The following is an 11389-nucleotide window of genomic DNA, read 5'->3' as shown; positions in this document are numbered from 1 at the left end:
CACTGTTTTCCTTCACTCGTTAATATATGTTTTTTTCCCAACTTTGATTACTCTTATTGGATCAAAAAAAACATGACCATCCCTTTGTGTACGATATCACACCACACAAATGTATTATTCCTTCCCCATACACTCTGGGCCTGATGTCTGTGTTACATAATCTGTGATTCTTTTCACCCCATATCTCCCTGTATTTAGCATCTGATATGATAGTGTATGGTGATCTAGAGTCTGCTAATACTCTTGTAACACTACCAGCCAATACTATGTCTATTTCAGGTGAGATATATTCTCCATCATCATCGTCCCCCACCTCCCCCTCGATGGCCAGTCCAGTTTATCTTCCACGACACACTTCACACCTGTTTCCCCCACAGTATTATTTGTGTTTGTTTTGCAGAATCTGGCAAAATGACCTACTAACCCATACTTCCTGCACCTATCTCCTCATTGCCAGGCATTCTTTCGGATTTAACCCATGTTTTTAAAACCTACAACGAGGACAATGTCCTTTCCGCCCACCTTACTGAACATTGTTATTATTCACCCAATATCGGTTGGACTCCTTCAGTACCTCCTCTTCTACTTTCTCACTACTCACCAACTGACCACTTTCCTTTCCATTCTTAGCATTCACCTCCTTAAGACATTTGTTGTCAGCTCAATACCCTTTCCAATAGACAATGGGCCTCACTACGAGTTTGGAGGTAGCCATGCCGTTTTTATCGGCATGGCTACCCCCAAACTCGGTTCCGGCTCCCAAAAAATGGGAATTACCGGGCCATTCCGACCTTTGCGGGCCCAGTAATTCCCATTCGCGGGACCCGGTAGGCCCCATTCCCATTTTGGGGAGGATGGTAACAACGGTCCCGTTAATAACAGGACCGTTGTTACCATCCTGTTCTGCTAGCGGGTGCCGCTCTGCACATCTGGTCTGACCAGGCGTCCAGAGCGGCACCCGCAAGCAAACTCGTAATGTTGCGGCGAGGTAACAACGGCGCTGGTAGCACTACCGGCACCGTTATTGCCTTACCGCAACACTTATAATGAGGCCCAATGCCTCTTATAAAGGAGGATTCTTAGCTTGCCAGAGTCTCTCCTGTATTTTAGAGTTTGATGTGTGCATCATGAGCTGATATCTAATGTATTCATCTTCACTTCCTGTGAATTCACATGAGGTTAGTAACCCCCTCAAATCACCAACGAAACTATGTACAGATTCCCCAACACCTTGTTTCCTGGAAAAAAATGTGTATCTGTCAAAAAACCACATTAACCTGCTTGCCATATTGAGCTTCTAAATTCTTCATGGCCCCCTCCATCCCCACCACCCTGCTCATGCCCATCATTCACTTCAACATCTGGTCGTTTTTTAATCACTCTCACAGCCTCTGCAACTACACAACACATGATTCGAAAAGTTCCTCTCATTCGAAAACCTTTCAAACCCAGATGCAACAAAGTAAAATTTAAATAAATCTTTCCAATCCTCCCAAGGAATTGGGGGTTCTCCAGGAGTTGCGAGAAATTTGGGGGTCAGATCTAAGCTCTGCATTCTTACCACCCTTTGATGAAACAAAATAAACATTTCACACAATAAAACCCCCAAACATGAAAATAGTCCCCTTTTTGGAACAGTGCGGGATCAACCTCCCACCACACTGCACGAACAATTATATGTAAAACTTTGTTCGTAATAAAATTCCCATGCAGGGTGCAGTACTGTTTTCAACCAGAAAAGGGAGCTGACTTTCAATAGATAAGGAATGTCTAACTGCTAGCGACAAACACAGGATAATCTTTCCGTCTTCCAGTCACTATGACCACATCCGTGGGAGGGTCATGACTATTGTTTCTTCCGCAAAATGGTTCCTAGCAGTCCCTTGCCGCCACCGCCACAGCCGCTATACCGGATGCCCCTACAGCCGAAAGGATCACCAATGTTGATTGGTGTGCCTTTGTGAGTAATGGCCCTGTCAGTAATGTCCCTTCCTCTGCTGCTCCAAGTGTGGAGAGCAATCACAGTTCTGAATGTTGACCCGACGGTGAGATGGGGTTGGTGCCACAAGCTCTGACATGAACTCAGATTTTGAGGGTGAGCTGCTGCCCTCCGATACTGGTGCCAGTTGTGGCGAGGGAGTGTACGCGTCCCGAGAACGATATGAGCCCCAAAGGGTATGCTGTCTGCCACAAGCTCCGACGTGAACTCAGATTTTGAGGGAGAACTGTTGCCCACCGACACTTGTACCAGCTGTGGTGAGGGAGTGCAGGCGTGGCAAGCCCCATATAAGCCCTGAAGGCTGTACTGCCCGCCAATGCCGGTGCCTGCTATGAGGACGTGTGGGGGTTCAAAGCCCCGAATTGAGCCCTGATAGGTATGATTACCCACACCACCACCATCTGACACTGCGAGTAACTTCTCTCTATGCATATTCCTGGCCACAACAGTGCCCACTGTTCACCGTCCCAACTTCCCTCACTGTTCCAATATGCTCTCTGTATGAGCGACCATAATAAAATTACCCCACCTTTTGACATGAATGATCATCGTCACCTTGGTCCGTCCCTCCATCTCTCAACATCAGTCTTTCATTTCTTTCCCAGCCGTGAGAAGTTCATCCTATCCTCATTGCCATTATAATGGCATTACAATAAACTTCTGTTTGTTGTACAGTAAAAAGTGTCAGAGAAGGCATTGTGTTACACATAAAAGCTAAATGTGGTCCATTGCTATATCATATATTAACGTAGCCATTTACTTGAATAAAAATGTTTTTTTAAACGTGAAATATATGTTTTGAAGGAGGAGAGTACATGGTCACCAAAGATAAGATTCAGTAATTCAAACACACAGAACCTTAACATTATGGGCCCGATTCATGGAAGATTTGCCCGGTTCAAAGTGAATTTGCACTGCTGACACAAACTCTGATTCATGGAACCATGCAAAGTGTATTTTTGCCGTGCAAAGTCCGGGCAAAGTCAGCGAATAGTCATTTTTGCAGTTCAAAAGGACTTTGTCCGGACATTGCACGGCAAAAATACACTTTGCACAGTTCCATGAATCAGGGTTTGTGTCGGCAGTGCAAAGTCACTTTTCAGCAGTGCAAATTCACATTGAACCAGGCAAATATTCCATGAATCGGGCCTTCTGTGTCATTCACATTGTTGATAATATAAAGAAAAACAAATGCTGCGTGGCATGACCCATGATAAACTCCTTGATTTGTCAGAAAACAGGTTTTCATGGTGAGGTCCTAGAGGACATGGGGCAGCACAGCCTACGGTTGAGCTGCATACAATGTTTTGGGGGGAAATAAATGGCAGACCTAGCCTGGCTAGAATCACGACCAAAGTGAGCACTTTCGACTTTCCATTTGCTCCTTCCAGAAAAAAACGAAAATATTATAAATGAAACGTTAAGTTACTGTTATTGAATGTTGCCCAACTGAAATAAAACCTACCGCCTCGTCTATTTTTAGGTAGGGTTGTTAAATAAAATTCAGGGTTGTTTGGCGAGCTTGGGTTTTTCCGAGTTCGAAACTTGACAGAGCGACTCTTAAATTTGCAATAGACACTAGACCTACTGTTTCCGTGCTTAGAAGGGGGCGGCATGGACGCCTTCCTCTTCTAAGCACTGCAATAGAACGTTCAGTCCAAACCAAGGCCTCGTCGTCCCTGGGGGTTAATATTTAATTAAATCACGTTCACGCCTATTACTACACGAAGGCACGACAGAAAATAAAATACTTCCTCACCACTCTGGCCCTGCTGCCGTGCATTCTGTCATGGGAATGATTCTTGAAGCAGCATGACCCCGGCGACCTGAGGGATTTTCGTTTGAATGTTACTTCAAAATGAATTACTGTCCGCGCCTCTTGAGGGGGGGCGCAGCTGCCGCCGAGGGAAAATACCGAGGCTCCGGTTTTAATGGTTATTTTGTTTTTTAGGGCCACCTGTTCCATAAAACTCAGGCCATTTATGAGAGCAGAACCCGGAGAGGAGGACAAGCAAGGGGGAGAGCCCGAGAGGAGCATGGAGACCGGGAGAGTCATTTATCAGGCCGCGTGCAAACATTATCTTTTGCCGTCCGGTTGCCCTGACGCAGATGGAAAAAAAGAAAACGGAGCCTCCTTTGACCGCGCGACGTCCTTGATCTCCCCCTAGTGGTCCGTGGGAGAAGAGCACTGCACTGCCAACCAGAAGTAGTCCTTCCACACAATTTTGGAACTGGATCGCATAATCGTGTGCTGGGTGGCGCATATAAGAGCATACATGCCAACCCTCCCTATTTAGGTGGGAGGCTCCCGATTTTCCGGGGAAAAATATTGCTATTTTTTTACGGTCTCCCACCGAAATCGGGAGGCAGGGGCGTTGCTAGGGGGGGGCTAAGGGGGCTATAGCCCCTGATCTTTTGGCTCTAGCCCCGGATAGAATCTCAGGAGCTACAGCCAAAAGATTAGCTAGCCCCCAGTCCCAACAGTTCCGACATCAGTGTAGCCCTGGGTCTTTTCCAGGCCTAGCAACTCCCCTGTCGGGAGGGTTGGCATGTATGCTGTTATGTGGCCACCCAGCACACGAGAGGCGTTGCTTGGTAGGTGGGGGGCTGAGGGGGCTATAACCCCAGTTCTTTTGGTTGTAGCCATAGCTCTCAACCATTTGTGTCGCAAAAGCGGGTGAAAACACCCGATTTTATTTTTGGCGGGTGAGAGGCCCATTGAAACAAATGGGCGTGCAGGAGGCTTGGCGGGTGAGTCAGCTGTTTACAAGGCGGGTGACACCCGCCAAAAGCGTGTGAGTTGAGAGCTATGTTGTAGCCCCGTGTTCTGTATGCGTTGGGGCCTTCCCTTGCCTCAAAGATAACATTAGCAGGCTCGCACAGGCCTTCTGTTTGCTGCGCAGCAAGGAACACACGACACGGCTGTTACGATGCATAAACCCTGACTGCCACTGTCTAAGCAGTTCCGGTGATCCCATTATTTCCCCAGCTCTGCCCTCTCACGTGACTCCAGTCTCCGCAATACACGTAACATCACATTCCTCTCAAACTTAGAATGATACAATAACATGTACTTAACATTTTAACCATTTTCTCATAGTCAACTCTAGTCTTTCATGTATGTCGCTCAGCCAAGCTCATCCTGCAATATATGCCCTGTAGGACGTACCGTGGAGACGGGATGATGGCTTTGGCTTTTCTCTCAGGTGGTAGCGAGAATGTGCTCTTTCCGGCTCTTCTTTCCTGGGGGAGCTTGGTGGAGCACTGTCTGTCGAAGGGGGCTGGGCTCCTGTGGCTTGGGGCAAAAACTCTGCCGTCTGCTCCATTGCTTCCGATTCTATGGCACGACAAGGAGGCTCATATTATGCCAACAATCTTTACTACTGACATAAAATAGCAGCAAGAAAACATTTTTTGTTTAACATTAACTTTTTTCATTTATAACACAAAAAACACAACGTTCAAAGAACACATTGGAAACTCCCAATCCAAGATGGGCCTAGCCCATAGTCCAACATCCAATCAGGATGAACCCACACCCATAAATGTCCTTTCCTCTAACGGCAACTCCTCTTTCTTTGCTGCTGACGCAACAAGATAAGTCCTTGATACTCTCTCTTCCTTTCTTTAATGTGGAAGAGTTTCGTGTTATACTGTTACAGTGTTACTTGTTCCCTATTGTGAAGTGCTTTGTACTTTTTACGCTCGCTCGTTTGAGTGTCCTTTGTATTTGGGAGCCGCTCGGCGTGAGGCTTTCATCCGCCTCTGTCACGCCTCGAATCGGCCCCCTTTGTATGGCCTGCCCACCTCCCGCCCTCCTTCCCGACATTACTATCCAGCCTAGCCTGCTCGGCGAGGGGTGTGTCGCCAAGCGCTGCTCGCGCCTCCTTCCAGCAAGGCATTGTTCGCGCCTGCTCGGCACGTGTGCAATTATTGATTTCTGTGCTTCCTCTCCGCTCGCTTCCGAGCGTTCTAGAACGAAGTGGAGTAGTCCCGCTTCTGGTCCAGAAGCTCTTCTTCAAGAGTTCGCCTGCTCGGCGTTGCTTCACTTCGTTATTTTGTCACTTTGTACTGCGTTGCACACGCGTTTTTGTGGGGGCTTTGCCTTCATTTTTGAATTGCGCCTGTTTTTACAGGTTTTCCAGCACCAGTTGGTAGTTGGCATATGTGTTTACACATCATAGCGTTCCACATAAATTAAGTGGAGGTTTTCTGTCAGACCTGCTAGGTCCTTCCTTTTAGTCACAATGCACTTCGGGGTGTGATTGGGTGCTTATTCATATATATTTTTCTTTCATTCTTCCCTTTTCATAATGCAGCCTACAAAGGGATCTGAAGGGGTGCCTTATGTGGATGCGTGTAACCAGGTCAGGGTTGCTTCGAAGAAAACAGACAAGCCCAGTGAAGAAGGGGTTATGAGGGGGTTTGGGGACCCTTCAGTAGCTCCTCCTCCTTCGGTCTCTAGAGCAATAAGGGATTCTATGGATTTGGCTCTCGGGAATTTAAATTCTACCCTTGCCTCAGCCTTTGACAGGCTAATAAATAAAATTTCGGATTTCCATCCGGGCCCTGTGCAGGGACCCTCGATAGCCCCCAGGAAGTGCACTTCAAAAACCAAGCATTTGCAACGGCAATCCAGCCCGGTTTTAAGTTCTTCTTCCCCGGGTTCCCCGGTTAGGACCCTCAAACGTAAGTTTGTTGAGGGGGTGTCCCAGACTTCCGCCCCTATTAGAGTGGTTTCTTCCCCGTTGTCATCCCGAGTCCTCAGAGGATTCTGATTCCTCTCCTAAGAGGAGAAAAAGAAAAGTAGCTGCTCCAGATGTGTCACAACCTGTTAGGGAACAGTTGTTAGATGGCAGTGGTGTTCCGTTCTTTGACCCCTCTCTAATACAACATCCACGCTCGGCGGAGTGGCGTCCGTCAGAGGCAATATCCTCTTTCCTTCATCATTGGGTTAGGAGGGCTCTCCCCAATGAGGATAGGAGTAAGCTGCGCTCAGAATGCCCCGTCCCGTCCTCCCGGATAAGGTGGCGATAACCCCCAGTATTGATCAGTCCATGTTGGCTTTTCTTTCCCAAAGGGGTAAGGATCCTAAAAAGGGGGTGGATGGGGCTCTTAAGACCTGTCAGGATAAACTTCTGGATGTATTGGGGCCCTTGACCCAAATTTTCGAACTGGCAGAGGAAGCGGCTGTTCGTGAGTCACAAATTGATATTGAAGCACTCAATTTCAGCGTTCAATTTGCCTGCTCGGCAATGCTAACTCATGTATTTCTAAGGAGAGGCGCAAGGCACTACTAAGGCGCATTGATCCCAAACTTCAGGATATGGCGGAGGGGAAGGCTGGTCCCAAAGCCCAAGGGAACCTCTTTGGAGACAAGTTTATAAAGGATTTGTCAGCTTACGTCCATACTTTTACAGCCTTGGACAAGGCCCAGACGAATATTAGAAAGGTTTTTACCCCCCGAATTTTTGACAGGGCTGGAAGAGGAAGAGCCCGCTCCTCTGGCCGTTCCTCCTTCAGGGGCCCTGCCAGACCTCAGCAATACGCCTCTAGAGGGGCCCATCATTCCTCCTCTGCTAGAGGTGCGCAGACCTTCTATCCCCAAAGAGGAAATCAATGGAGAGGTCGGAATGGCAAAGGTTCCGGTAGAGCGAGATCCACTCCAATTATTGAATCGTCTCGTAAGAGTTTCTTCCCACAGAGGTTTGGGGGGCAGGTTGGTGCGTTTTCTTCAGCATTGGAAAATCTTACAGCAGATCCTTGGGTCTTACAGACAGTGCGGGGGTTTCAGATAGAGTTCTACTCCCCTCCGTGTCAGCTCCTTCCCCCTCCACCTCTGGTGTTCAATCAAGAAAAGCAAAAACTGGTGGATGCAAAGATTCAGGATCTGATTTTCAAGGTTGCGGTGGTCCCGGCCACATTCAGAGCTTCCCAGTTCATCAGTACGATTTTTCTGGTCCCAAAGCCCGACGAGGGTTTCCGTCCGGTGATAAACCTCAAGGCTCTCAACGCCTTTGTGGTTTACCATCACTTCAAAATGGAGGGTATTCATCTTCTGAGAGATACTCTGCTTCCCGGGGATTGGATGGTAAAACTGGATCTCAAGGATGCGTATCTGGTAGTCCCTGTGTTTCCCCCTCATCAGGAGTTCCTTCAGTTTCACTGCGGGGGTTGCCTTTGGCAATTCGCCTCTCTCCCGTTCGGCCTATCATCAGCCCTGTGGTGTTTCACCAAACTAATGAAGCCGGTGATGGTCAAGAGCATCATTTATCTGGACGATATTCTCCTCTTAGCTCAGGATCTCCAAGTCCTTCAGGACCAGTTAGATCTCACAATCTCCTTGTTGCAAGATTTAGGGTTTGTTCTAAATGCAAGGAAGTCCATTGTTTGTCCTACTCAATGCATCCAATTTCTGGGCTTCGATATCGATTCCAAAGAGTGCATCCTTCTTCTCTCGGACTCCAGGCTTTTGAAGATTCGGAAAGAAATCCGCCTCATTCTCAGGCTGGGGGTGGTTTCCCTTTGTCAGTTAGCAAGAGTAGTAGGGATGTTATCAGCATCTTTTCAGGCGATTTTCCCAGCCCCTCTGCATTACAGAGCGCTTCAGCGCCTCAAGGGAAGACACCTGCGCAAGAGCCTGTCTTATGCTCAGATGGTAAAACTGGATCCGGAAGCCAGATTGGAACTAATGTGGTGGCTCAATCATATGAACGCCTGGAATGGCAGGGCGATATTTGGGCCTTCTCTGGATGTAGTTCTCGAGTCAGACACCAGCAGATCCGGCTGGGGGGCCAGAGTAGGTCACATTTCCACGGGGGGGAAATGGTCCAATCAGGAATCTCTACTTCATATAAATTGCCTAGAATTACTGGCGGGTTCCTTTGCCGTCAAGAGCCTGCTAAAGGATCAGGGGAATTGCTGTGTCCTCCTTCGGATGGACAATGTGTCAGCGGTTCGATATATCGACCATCTAGGGGGGACCCGCTCGAAGGCTCTAGCGGATCTTGCAGGGGAGTTCTGGCACTATTGCCTAGACACAAACATTCTACTTCAGGCAGAGTAGCTTCCGGGGTCGAGCAATGCTTTAGCGGATTGGAATTCCCGTTACCTTCAGGGCAGCAGCGACTAGATGCTGGACAGGAAGGTGTTTGCATTGATTCAATCTCTTTGGGGTCCCATTCACATGGACCTCTTTGCCTCCCGTCTCAACTGTCAGGTTCCCAGTTTTTACAGTTGGAGACCAGACCCTCGGGCCCTGGCCACCGATGCGTTTCTTCAAGGCTGGTCAGTCCATCTTTCCTATGCCTTCCCCCCTTTCACCATGATAGACAGGGCTCTGGTGCAAATACCCAGACAGCCAGCTTCCATGGTAATGGTGACCCCGTTCTGGCCTTCTCAGGTTTGGTTTCCCGCTCTCCTAGAGCTGGCAGTGGACTTCCCTCGCCTCTTGACATCTCATCCCCTCCTCCTGACAGACCCGGCGGGTCTCCCTCACAACCTGGTCCTGCAGGGACATCTTTCCCTCATGGTTTGGAAGATTTCAGCACGTCCTGGTGCTTCAGAGGTCTTTCGCAGGACTCTATTGGGGTCATCAAGGATTCCTGGGCAGCCTCCACCAAGGCAGGCTATTCATCAGCATGGGGCCGCTGGGTTAGCTGGTGTTTGGTTAGGCACCTCAATCCATTTTTGCTCCTCCAGTAGACGTAGTAAACTTTCTGGTAGAATTGTTTAAGGAGGGTAAGGCCTATCGGACAATTAATGGGTTTAGGGCAACGATTTCCGCTGGTCATGTTCTTGTTAAGGGAGAACCAGTGGGTAAACATTTCCTGGTCAGGAAGGCTCTTAAGTCTATTAGGGTTAAGATTCCCCCTAAACCTAGGTATTCAGTTTTGTGGGATGTTAGTAAGGTTCTGGATTTGTTTATATCATGGCCTCATAATCAAGATTTATCCCTACAACAGCTTTTTTCAGAGTTAACAATGCTCTTGTGCCTGGTCTCTATTAAGAGGGTGTCGGATATTAGAGCACTGGATGTTGACAATAAGATTTTCTCGCCACAGGGAGTAACCTTTTTTATTACTAGGAGAACTAAAAATATGATTTCTTCTGTTTCATATCCAGCATTTCCTGAAAATGTTAAATCATGTGTAGTTCATTGTTTAAAATGTTTTGAAGAAAGAACTGTGGATTTGCGTTTCCCTGGTACCTCTCAGCTGCTTATTTTATATCGTAAGCCTTACAAGGCAGTGTCCTCTCCTTCCCTTCCTAGGTGGGTTAGGTGGATAATGCAGGAATCTGGTATTGACATTTCCTTTTTCGGGGCTCATTCAGTTAGGGGCGCCATGGCTTCTAAGGCCGCTCTCCTTGGGGGAGGGTTGGAGCAAATTCTCAAAGCGGCTGACTGGTCCAGGGAATCTACTTTTAAAACTTTTTATCATAAACGGATTGATCATGTAGTTTTCAATGTGATGCAAGGGCTTTAAACTTGCATAATATGAGCCTCCTTGTCGTGCCATAGAATACCTAATCCCCCGCACTATCGTGAGTGGGGGTTTAGATTCTATTTAAGACAAGGAGGCGAGTATTATCCCGCCCACCCACCCAGGTTTTTAACATTTATCTCCTTTTTTCAGCTTCGGGTTGATTACCTTGGGTGCTTTCTTCGACTGAGGTTCTTTGGAGACCACGCCTGGATGTTCGCTGGACTGTTTCTTTGGTTCCTGGTGGTGTTATGTTTTGCTGTTCAAGCGTCATTGCAGCTTCAGAAGAGGAGTTGCCGTTAGAGGAAAGGACATTTATGGGTGTGGGTTCATCCTGATTAGATATTGGACTATGGGCTAGCCCCATCTTGGATTGGGAGTTTCCAATGTGTTCTTTGAACTTTGTGTTTTTCGTGTTATAAATGAAAAAAGTTAATGTTAAACAAAAACATTTTTGTTGCTGCTATTTTATGTCAGTAGTAAAGATTGTTGGCATAATACTCGCCTCCTTGTCTTTAATAGAATCTAAACCCCCACTCACGATAGTGCGGGGATTAGGTATTGTGCAGGTGAGTCATGTTCTTTCCTTGGGTGTCCTGGTCGTTCCTGCCACATTGGTTCTGGAACCTTCCGGAAGTGGGAAATGTTTTTGGTCACTACTTCGTTTCCTCTGGTGGCTGTTATCATGCTGTGATTTATATCACAAACAGTCCATGGGCGGGACTCAAAATTCAAAGCCATCTTCATGGGTGGCGCCCTGTTCTTTAGCAGCACTGTGTCTCCAGGATGCAACTCCTGGTGTCTGGTGGGGCGAGTTTGGCTCTCTTGTTTGTTCCTTCTGACTGGTTTTGCCTCGATAAGAGGAATGTCTGGATCTGGGGCTACTCACTTTGACTGCATGGGGAGT

At 47.7% G+C, this 11389-nt stretch overlaps 1 long non-coding RNA gene across 1 annotated transcript; it reads left to right on the top strand.

The window, feature by feature from the left end:
- Positions 1-1963: 1963 nt before the first annotated feature.
- LOC138473205 (uncharacterized) lies at positions 1964-10982 on the top strand. The gene is made up of 2 exons (XR_011268736.1): positions 1964-2375; positions 10636-10982. It is a non-coding gene; the product is annotated as an uncharacterized lncRNA (long non-coding RNA).
- Positions 10983-11389: the final 407 nt, after the last annotated feature.

This window comes from Ambystoma mexicanum, chromosome 8, assembly GCF_040938575.1.
Source record: "Ambystoma mexicanum isolate Mex_15411 chromosome 8, UKY_AmexF1_1, whole genome shotgun sequence".
NCBI lineage: Eukaryota > Metazoa > Chordata > Amphibia > Caudata > Ambystomatidae > Ambystoma > Ambystoma mexicanum.
The sequence above is the reverse complement of the archived record's forward strand: the minus strand, read 5'-3'. Positions and strand labels throughout refer to the sequence as shown.